Below are 10,959 nucleotides of genomic sequence, written 5' to 3'. Positions count from 1 at the left end.
TTTTAATTACTTGATGCCGACGTCGACAGTCAGTTCTCGCGTTCGATAAGGCATCGTAGACTTTCGTTGCAGTTTTCACCTTCACACTGCTCAGATTTTTTTTTGCCAGACTTAAGCGTCGGTGTGTCGCACAAACACGCTATAACTCGAAGAGAAAAGACCGTAATCAGCCCTGCCGGAAAGGTAACGACGTGTCATAGGCTTTGACGTCAGGTGCTCTGACGACGCCGAGATGAAGAGGCTGCGATGTCCAGTACAAACACCCGCCGTTGTGTACGTGATGTGAATCGAGCGCAGCTGGAGTTCAAGAAAATAGACCGTCTCTAAACAGAGACGCATGGAAGCCCGACGGCAAAGGAGAACGGAAAGACGTGCAGGAAACCGGAGAAGGGAATTTATAGTAGACCTGCATTCAAGCGACGCGTTGGTGTATTATATAAAGAGATGCAGATTCTGCTGAAACGACAGCCTAACCGTAGAAATAAAATGCGGGCGAGCTGAATCGCATTCATACTTGAACAGCGAACAGACAAGACATGTGACCGGACAGAGTGGACAATAAACTTAACTGGGCAAAGGTTGACGGAAAACAGGTGCCACTCCTCCTCATTGCTGCCCAGCCATCCTCTATAGTTTAAGCGTCAGTTGGAAGTTTATGCTTACTTTGAAGTTACTGCTGGTGTAAAACGAAAAACTCTGAGCCGCAACTTTGGTGAAGGAATCTATAACGTAGTCAGTGTCTACACGTTCTGTGGCACCGGCGGCACGTAGTTTTCGGGCACATTTGCGCCAATGCGTGTGTTGGAGCTTCTCCCGCTCCGTTTTCTTCGAGGGGAGGGGAAGCGATTCTTAAATGATAGAAAGGAAAATAAAAGTGAGCCCCGCAACTGTCTGCATCAGAGTGCGACATCTCAACAGTGGCTCACGAGGGAAGGGGACAAGGAGGGATTAAAAAGAATAAAGTGAGAAGTGACAGATATGATATGACAGAGAAGATATGACAGAGAAGACAAGATATGACAAAGAAAGATGGGGACACGGCCGCAAGAGTCCGAGGACGTGATACCACTCAGCGAGAGCTTCAAGACGCCAGGAGATGGCGGAGGGCCAGCCGGCCGGCCATAGCTGCGCTGTCGTTCAACACGGAATCCAGTGAGCAAGTCCGTTTCCTCCGAGTGCAGGACACGCGTACGTCGCACAGCGAGTTCCAAGGGCAGCTGCTGGTAAAGAGCGGTAGCACAATCTATGCGTCACAGAGACGCATGGGCATAAAGACTGATGTGAAGTGCCGTCGCCAAGTATCACGACACTTATGAAAGAGGCCCCTGGCGTACCGAGGATGAGGGGGGCAAATGCAGCAAAGGAGCAAGAAGAAATGAGAGAGAGACGCCGAAAATTGCATTTCTAGGCACTGTTCTGTCCGCGGAAGCGGTTTGCCTGGGCATAGCCATATGTGAGTGAGTGAGTGAGTGAGATTTCTAGCTTTGCTGTAAAACTTCACATCAATTGCCAGACTAGGAATGTACAGCCCCGCCTATGTACGTGTAGACCACGTGGGAACCGAGCCATTAGGGGCATCATGTGCGCGCCTGCGTGCCTTCTTCGGCGTGTCGAAAAGAAGTAAAGGGTAAGAAGGAGTGGCGTGAGCGTTGAGACGATGGAAAGAATTCAAAGGGCGAAGTAGGCTCAGCTAGGCGGACAACGGTCCTCATACGTGAGCCTCCAATTCCGACAGGTACCGCAAAAACATTTTAAAATAACTGAAAGAGCCATAAGCTTCGCCTTGAACGCGACGTAAACGTGTGATAGCTACATCCTGTCCGTAGTGCGTGCTTAAAACACATAGTGCATGAAATCTTATCGAACTCTCTTTGCACACGCTACGCGGCCTGAAGGAGATAGGCGCAGTAACGTGTGTGGCTTTTGTAGCAGGCGGTTGACTTTAAACCTTGAGTTCATTATGATAACCACATGTTCTTACGCCCGATAGCAACGCACGCTTGTACCACGCATCATTGCTGAAATTTTTTATGTTGTGTTGTGAAGCCCGTTTACTGGACACGTGCGTTTGTAAAGGATGAAAGATACTTTTACGGTATTTCGACGCAGAAGTGGTTATTTTCACTGAATCCACTAGCAGACGCGTGGCTTTGTGGTAGAACACCCGTTTGCGACACAAACGAGCCGGGTTAGATCATCACTTGGACCCAGAATTTTATATTACTTAATTTATTGTATCTTTTTCGTTTTTTTCGTCATAGACAAGATTATCTTTTTTGCTCACAACCACCAACGCTGACGCCGAGATTTCGGCGAAATGAATCCTTTAGCGCTATCACGTTAAAATGCCATCATCGAAATAAAGAAACGATGAGTATTACTTTGCGCCTCAGAAGCGGGCGTGCATACGAATTCAATTTGCGAAAGCAGCTCATGACAAGTAGCAAACTGCGTGTCACTACTCTTTTAAATAGCTGCGTTTCACCAGATGTCACGAATTTTGTAGCGCTACACTAGGCTCAAGACATGACGTTATATAATAATGGAGAGGATGGTGATGAATAAGTGACGCGTATAGATAAAAGAAAAAAAACACGCTATTGGAAGCAGCCGCGGCGCGACTTTTTACACGCTCTTTACACGAGGGAACGCACCGTCACAGGGAGGGCACAGCCGTTGGACGCATTATTCTCCACCTCGGGCTAAGAACCACGTGGGAGGTCGGCGTCTCTAGTAGAGAGATGAGAAAAGAAGGTGAAAGGAGGGTGGGGGTGCAGACTCGAAGACGACAGCTCGCGCGCTGGTCCTGCCAGGCGCAGATACATCCATCCGCGCACTACAGAGCGTGTCGGCGCGATTCTCGCAGCTCGTTAGAGGAACCAAAATGGCCTTCGCACTCTCGGTGCTCTTCAAGGGTGCGTCGGAACTCAGGGCTATGCCCTGATGTGTACTTTCTTTCTCGCTTTCTCTCTTTCTCTCTCTCTGTCTCTCTCTCAAGAACACGCACGAGAGTGCTAGCACGCACACACACGCACACGAGCAAGGCCGGGTAGCGGCACGAAGGATGCGACATGATTTGGGGGCGTAGGAGATATGTGCAATACAGTGCACACGAGTATTGGAAACGAGTTTGGGTGGTGACCCGTCAGTTAGACTGAAACAGGCATTGATATTTATTACTAGTTATTTTAATCTATTTACGTCAGATTTCCTAATCTATTCTTTTGTAGTTAGAAACCTTTCACGTGTACTTTTCATGCACTCCGACCGCTAGCGACGTATGCGCTCAGCGTAACAATCGCATATATGTAGCCAATTAGGTCCCAAAAGAAGAGTGCACAACTCGTCAGTTGACAGGAAACATCGAAGTATAGATGTGTGACCCCTCAAAATCAGCAAAACAGTGGCATTGCGGACACTTTGAAGCCAACAATGTCAGTAGTGAGCGAGAGAGGAAGACTTTAGGAGACAACGCGTGAGAAGGAGAACCAGCCTGTCTGAGCTCGCAAGTGCGAAACCGCGCTGTGTGAGGTTATCTTTAAGGAAAAAGTGGACTTTCCAACAGTTAAGGAAACGCCAAGACGGCTACGAGTCGCGTGAAGTTGAGAGCTGATAGGGGTCCAAGAAAGTGCTACAGAAAGCATGCTTACGAGCGCAGCAGCATAGCATACAATGACGAAGTTCAGTTCGAATGCAGATTCCAGACTATTCCCATTAGTATATTTACTTAAAACGCGGGATGAAAAAATCATTAAAAAAGAAAAAAAAAGAATAAAAGAAGAGAGACGGGGTGAAACCTCACTGGCGACCACCTTGCCGTATTGCATTCCCTCACGAGAGCAGCAGTAGTCACCCTGGTGCAGTATACTTGGCCACTACACGGAGGAGGACAAGAACGACAAAAGAGAAGGCAGGGAGTTTAACCAGGCACATGCCTGGTTTGCAACTCTACGCTGGGAAGGGGGCATAAAGATGACAGAGAGAGAGGAACGTTATCAATGTACCAATTAACCCTTGGCCCCCAGTTCCCAGCGGCTGCGAAAGAACTTTCCAAGATGGCGGTCAGGCTTGCGATGCAGTGGAGGGTGCTAAAAGTCTCAGGGTCCGCACAGGCTGCCATTGGAATCTAAACTTGGCTACGTTCAACCCTAGAACACCATTTAGTGAGCCTAGTCTAGCTGTGCTATTCGAGTAGCTAGAGGGTGTTAAATGGGATTTAATAGGGCTCAGCGAAGTTAGGAGGGCACGTGAGGATTATACAGCGCAGAAGAACGGACACGTCCTATGCTACCATAGAAAAAAAAACAAGGGTTGGGGTTTCTTATATCCAAGAAATTCACTGGCAACATAGGGGGATACTATAGCATCAGTAGGTGGTAAATATCATAATTAAGTTTAAGAAAAGGGTCAAGATGAAGGTGGTACAGGTCTATGCGCCTACATAGTGCCGTGATGTAGGCGAATAGACCATACCACATTCAAGCTAAGTCGAAAGCCATGTTCTTTTTTCTAAACACGACTGTCTTTCTTGAGACACCAACTGCCTGCCTGCCTGCCTGCCTGCCTGCCTGCCTGCCTGCCTGCCTGCCTGCCTGCCTGCCTGCCTGTCTGTCTGTCTGTCTGTCTGTCTTTCTGTCTTTTTATATATCGATTTAGCTCCCCTGTGAAAATTTAACCCCTTGCTCAACGCGCAACCATCTTAATCTCATAGCTGCGTTCACACCTGTTAACATTGTGAATGAAAAAGCGAATATTTTGCATATTTGAGGCGCAACATCAATGCGTAAGTACTTGGTAGTCAGTCTCTTTATTTAGAAAATGCATAAATGTGTAATTCTTAAGGCCACATTGTTCATTACTCGGCGCTGACAACGCGACGGCATGAACGATCGGCAGGCGGTGCTGCCACCTACCAGTTGCACTGCGTTCTAAAAAAAGAACTTTCGTTTTTTACAACAGTGCCAGATGACATACTTCTCTCACACACGACAGAAGAGTATCCTCTTTCAACTTCTTTTGCAGTTAAGCACGTCGATACGGGACAATTTTTTTTCTGTCAATTCTTTTACGCCTCCCCTCCTCCCCCAGTCTTTCTGCTTCCAATGTGTTTTCGCATTGAGAGCGAGATCGGAGGCACTGGAAGTTTACTGCAACTCACATGGTTTTGCAGTGCCTCCGTGATCGACCCACCCGTGACCTAGCAACGATGTCATGCGATGACGTCATAACGACGTCACAATTTTTACTGGCCTTCGGTGCTGTAATGACATCATACATTGCGATGTCGTCACATAATATCTTGCATTGTTTATGGGAGCGCTCACGGTTCCGACGGTTGCTATTCGGGTTCGATGAGGCATAGTAGAATGAGTTTTCGTTTGTTTGCTTTATGTTCAAAAATGGAGAAGATATCGCAATTATAAGCACAGAACAATAAAATTCTCTTGCAGGATGTTTAAAGTGCCCCTACCATTTTTTTTTGTTATTCCTGGTAACGTTCAGCGTTATTCATGTTGTTTACACCTAACTATTGTTTTCTACCTCCTCTTGTCACCCGTTCCCTCACTCCTCCACTCCGGTCATCTATTTCTTCAAGTACAGGGACATCCTCAATCCTTTGATGAATGCTTTCTGAATGCTTTCTGAATGCTTGGCTGTTGCTTCAAGACTCCCAACTGTAGGGGCTCCTAGTCTCCATCATCCCCGTTTCTAGGCTTCAGCTCCTACCAATGAAAGCTTTAGGTGATCCCATCTCGGACACCTCCAAAATGCTGCGTTTTACCCGCCAGCTCTGCAGTTGGCGAGCCTCTAACTGGGGAACTGACGGGGTGCACGGGCTTACGGCCAGCGATAGGCTCTGGCGGACACCACCCAGTCGCCAGATAAGTCCTGTATGCGTCGAGGACTAGCATTAAGCCTACCACCCGTCGGGCCTAGCCGGCACCTTCGGTTCGCTCAGGCCTAACGTGCCCGTAGCCGTAGTGAGTGGTAGGCCTCGTTAGGCACCCCAGCCTCTTTTCTGTCCCTCTTTTGACGGGACTGATGTATACTACAGCTTGATTCTGCTTCTATTTCTTCGTTTTTGTTTATACCTTCTCGTCTGCTATACAAGGCAATGCTTAAGATCTCTGCGCGTCTATATTTATAATTTATCTGTGTGTGCCCATGAAAAGCGGGAACTTCTCTTTTCCATCGCGCGAGGCAGGTCAGGAAGGAAAGAGGGAATCTATCACGGACAGCCGTTTTTTCGCAGCCTAGTCACCGAGTGTAACCTGGAAAGTGTGCTCGCATTCCTGAAGGGCGTTTCCCACGGCTATTCGGGACGTACCTGTGCGAATAAAAATGTGTTCCTTATCCCTAGAACATGAAAATATATAGGTGCTGCGAGTGGGATGGGAGGTGAAGAGCCTTATTTTTTTTACCACCTTTTTATAATGCCCCCATTGATTCAAGCTAGCTCACGTATAGAGGAACATGAAGATTATTCGACGGTTTTCTTGGGCGTGCTGCTAAGGGTCGTAGTTATAAGACACAGCTTCCCGAGTATATGCACTTGGTGAAACTTCACTACTAGTGCGGTGCCCATCACAGCAACCGATCGCGTTTGCTTTGAAATACTGAATCACTATTTAGTTATCACACTCTAAAGGCTTCGTACTTGAGTAAACAAAACAGGATACAAACAGCCATACGAAGTCAACGAATAACGACAGTAATAAAAAAAAGAAGTAGAAAAAAATTCTCTACAGAGATACGTTTCGGCATCGCTGGTATGTATAAACGGCACGCATAATCATTTGAACAATTAAAAAGAAACAATAACGAAGGCACAAGAAGCCAAAACGAACTACGCAAGAGCTATTCATCTGTGATTAGAACTATATGGACAGCAAGTTCTGCGATGACATTGCTACCCTTGTGTACCTTGCTCTTTTTTACCCCCTCATGATGCTTCGGCTTGCGTACAGATGGAAGCAGTAAGGCAACCGCAATGTATACAGAACACATATTACACCACCAAACTCTATAAAATACATTTATATTTTTTTGTCAACAGCGCACTCTAGCGATAACGATTATGTAGTTGAGTAAGTACAATGAAAGTTAATTGTTGAAATCACTTTCAGGTCACCAATTTGTGGGGAAAAGACAGACCTTGGCACCTGGAGCCCACAAACTACGTTTTTTTAGGAAAAGCTCCGACAGGCAGAAAGAAAAAATGAAAGAAAGAAAAAAAGACAGAAAAAAATGACACAAAGAAAAACAGAAAGAAAGACAGAAAGAAAAAGGAAGGAAGAGAGAAAGAAAGAAAGAAAGAAAGGAAGAAACAAAGAAAGAAAGAAAGAAAGAAAGAAAGGAAGAAAGAGAGAAAGAAAGAAAGAAAGAAAGAAAGCAAGCAAGAAAGAAAGAAAGAAAGAAAGAAAGAAACAAAGAAAGAAAGAAAGAAAGAAAGAAAGAAAGAAAGAAAGAAAGAAAGAAAGAAAGAAAGAAAGAAAGAAAGAAAGAAAGAAAGAAAGAAAGAAAGACGAACTTGGCTGCCAAGCCTCCAACGTAAGTCGCCGTGGAGACTTCGACTGTTTCATGGTGCAATTTATCATGTACACCGTAAAATCAAGCACGTTCTCGGAGCCCCATCACTGTGGAAACGATAACTAATGGTCCCCGAAGAGCATTCAGTCAACTTGCTTCCTGTGCTTTACCAACACCGCGGCCAACTCTGCAGTCACAATCGATACTGAGTTACACAATTGTACACTCTCCAATGAAAAATCAAACAAAATCTAACAACTCCCCTATTGCATTCACCTGAAACTCCAAAATGAATGCGAACTTCTATTTCTTCTTAGTCAACGCGTCTATTTTCGACCGCCCGTCTCCGAAAGATTTCAGCATCTAACGAGGTATAGTGCACTGCCTCCAAACTCAGATACATTCTAATCTTTCTTCCTCTCGCCTCGTTGGCATCGTCTCAGTGATGAGTCCATTCCTGACAATGTTATCTGACGATCTCGTCATGCGAAGTCACATTATGTAACCTTATAGTGATGCCAATATGACTTTGCAAATCCGGTTATAAATAGCGTCTTTATGTCGTCATGTGGTTGCGTCGTCACGGGATGATGTTTTGCATAACTCGTGTTGACACCGACACGCAGTTTTCTCGTTCGATGATGCATCTAAAGCTTTCGCCGTATATCATGCGGGATGACTACGGTGAAGAGCTACAAGACAAGCTCAGGATTTTTTAGACGCACTGTTGGAATGCCATTGAATGGGCATTCGAGCTAAATGCGCGATACCAGCCGATGGTTACAACAAAGCTGGAACATCAGCGCGATAGGATCTCCCTCAGTAGAGATAATACATACACACAGGTGCAAGCGCGTGCGCGCGCGTGTGTGTGTTTGTGTGTGCGTGTGTGTGTGCGTATGTGTGCGTGTGTGTTTGTTTTTTTGTTTGTGAGAAAGGGGGGGGGGGGGACAAACGCTGATGCCATCGAGGACGCGATGCAGCAGAGGCAGTACTTTCCGTTTACGTGACGCGAATTTTCGTTGTAGTTTCGGAAATAACTTGAGTTGCAGTGGGCTGACGGTGAAGAAGGGATAATATCTAGAATGGTTGGGTCTTGTGAAACTGAAATGACTATAATTCATGTTTCCAAGCTTAAGAAACCTGCTCTATATTAAAATAACGATAACGATAAAATAATAACGACGATTCTTCAATTATTTGTCCTTGATTTTAGCGCACGGTAACAGACTGAATATGCCACTATGGAATGATCACAGTACGGGTGGGCAAAGCAATTTGCTGGAAACCCAGAGACAGTTATCGTTGGGGACTGGCTCACAAAAGCAATAATTAGTCTTATTAATAGACTTAGGTTGCTTGACAGAAGTAAAAAAAAACGTGTAACCAAGCTAGACAGAGCTTCGACTTTATGTAGAATGCGGGTATCATTTGTTCACCAAACACTAAGACCAGGGATCGGAAAACCTGAACACAGAGAAAGGAGAAGGGAAGAAAATAGAAAAAAACATGATGAGGGGTCCGGTGCTTAGCGAGGCCTACCACTCCCCGCATACGGTAGCATAACTGGGAAACTTGAGACTTCGCAAAGCCCTGGGTAGGCTTAGCGCTAGGCCTAACGTCGGAACTACGTACTTCTCGAAAAGCAAGCACGGCGGGCGTCTCGTTCCCTAATCCCACCACGGGGATCGCTCGCTTGCCGTTACTTGAAACTTTTCCTTCCACGGGGATTCCTAGGTCCTCATCGTACCTTTCTGGACCGAAGACGAAGGAAAGTTTTCGCGGGTGTGGCAAGGATCTTGATTCTGTCGGCCGCCTTTACTTTCACTGGTGGCCATAGGGCCAACATATTCATGGTGACGCTGAAAGCTGTCAGAATCTCAATTATATAATAAAGAATAAAAGTGCTCAGCTACCACTGGCATGCAACTCTTCGCACCTCACATAAAAGCGTTTCTTTAGTACTACACTTGTGTAAGAATCAAGGAAGCGAAGAAGGAATTGTGGGCTAATTTTTTTGTTAGTCTCAACCTAATTAAACAACAGAATAGAAAGTTGTTGTATAGTTGGAGATCACTCATGCTTATGAAACAACCTGACAGTGAGGCCAAAGGAAGATATGGGACATTATTTGGAATTTCTAAAGGGAACCTGCGACACAAACTAAGCGCGTAGTTTTCATTGCGTTTTCCTGTAACTGTAGAGCGCACCAATATCATTGCGCCAGTGACAACGCCGAACACAATGTTGCTACATGTTGATTTCAGTGAAGTAACCACTTCAATATCGGATGGCAGCCGCAAAATAGTGACTTTGCTATCGGAAGTGACGATTAATCACCTGGCAATGACTACAACGGCAGGGTGTTTCGATTGACTCGACATGATGTGTTGCATGTAATATTTATATAGTCCAACTAGGTCACACTATCATGCTCGAAACTTTTAAAAAGCACCTAGTATAGTTCTTCAGACAGAAAAACGTTTCTGTTCCTTAATGTATAAATTTCAAATTATTGCAAGATGACATGACGTTCGCTGTGTGACAGCCACCATCACATAACACTTATGATATGTCTCCTATGAGCTCAAGTTCAAGTTTATTCTTTCTCAAGGTATTACAAAACAGACCAAAGTATACAGAAAGAGGTCCCACAGTTTAAGAACGAAGCGGCCCGCGGTGATTTTTATCTGCCATTGACGCCAGTAGCAGAGCGAAATGCGAAAGGGAACATTTCTTCTTGTCGTCGGATCTACTGGGGTGTGGAACTTGAAAACTGATTGCTTCTTTTTTGAGGCACAAGTTTCGGTAATCGTTTAACCAGCATACAACACTACATGATTACCTGTGCTGACAAAAATATGTTTCAGACCATCATTCACTGCAGTGTAGTAATTATGACACCTACAGAATGGAACTTTGATGAACCACAAAACTATTCGCTGAAGATGATGACTAAACCTACGATATCCGAATAACACTTTTGATGATCTACTAATTGAGGTAAGGTAATGGTCATTCACCACTCCCCTTCATTGGATGTTTCATGGCACGTAATTCTGAGAGTGCTAGCCGGAACCAGAGCCCTAACGGCAATCCCTACTAAAACATAAAAAATAAACGTTCATTTCGAAACAGTCTTCCTAGCACTGCCCGGTATCACCCTAAGGTGGCAGGGTTCCTATAGTCCAAGAACACTGTGGCTACGACTGCCCTCTTGGCTCTGCGACGAGTGGTCGCTGGTCTTCCAGGTCTTCGAGGACGAGCTTGACCTCCCACGTTTCATTTTGGTGGTCATCATTCGTTCTTGGTGTTTGGTTCATGTCCCGCTCCGGTTGCATATCGTGGTGTGCATGGCACTGGAATTCCAGGAGCAAGCATACTAGGGTGTCCGGTACGCTGAATAGCGGGCAAATGTCCCTAAACGAA

The sequence above is a fragment of the Rhipicephalus microplus genome, chromosome 9 (assembly GCF_043290135.1).
Source record: "Rhipicephalus microplus isolate Deutch F79 chromosome 9, USDA_Rmic, whole genome shotgun sequence".
Classification (NCBI taxonomy): Eukaryota; Metazoa; Arthropoda; class Arachnida; order Ixodida; family Ixodidae; genus Rhipicephalus; species Rhipicephalus microplus.
Note: the sequence above shows the minus strand (reverse complement) of the source record.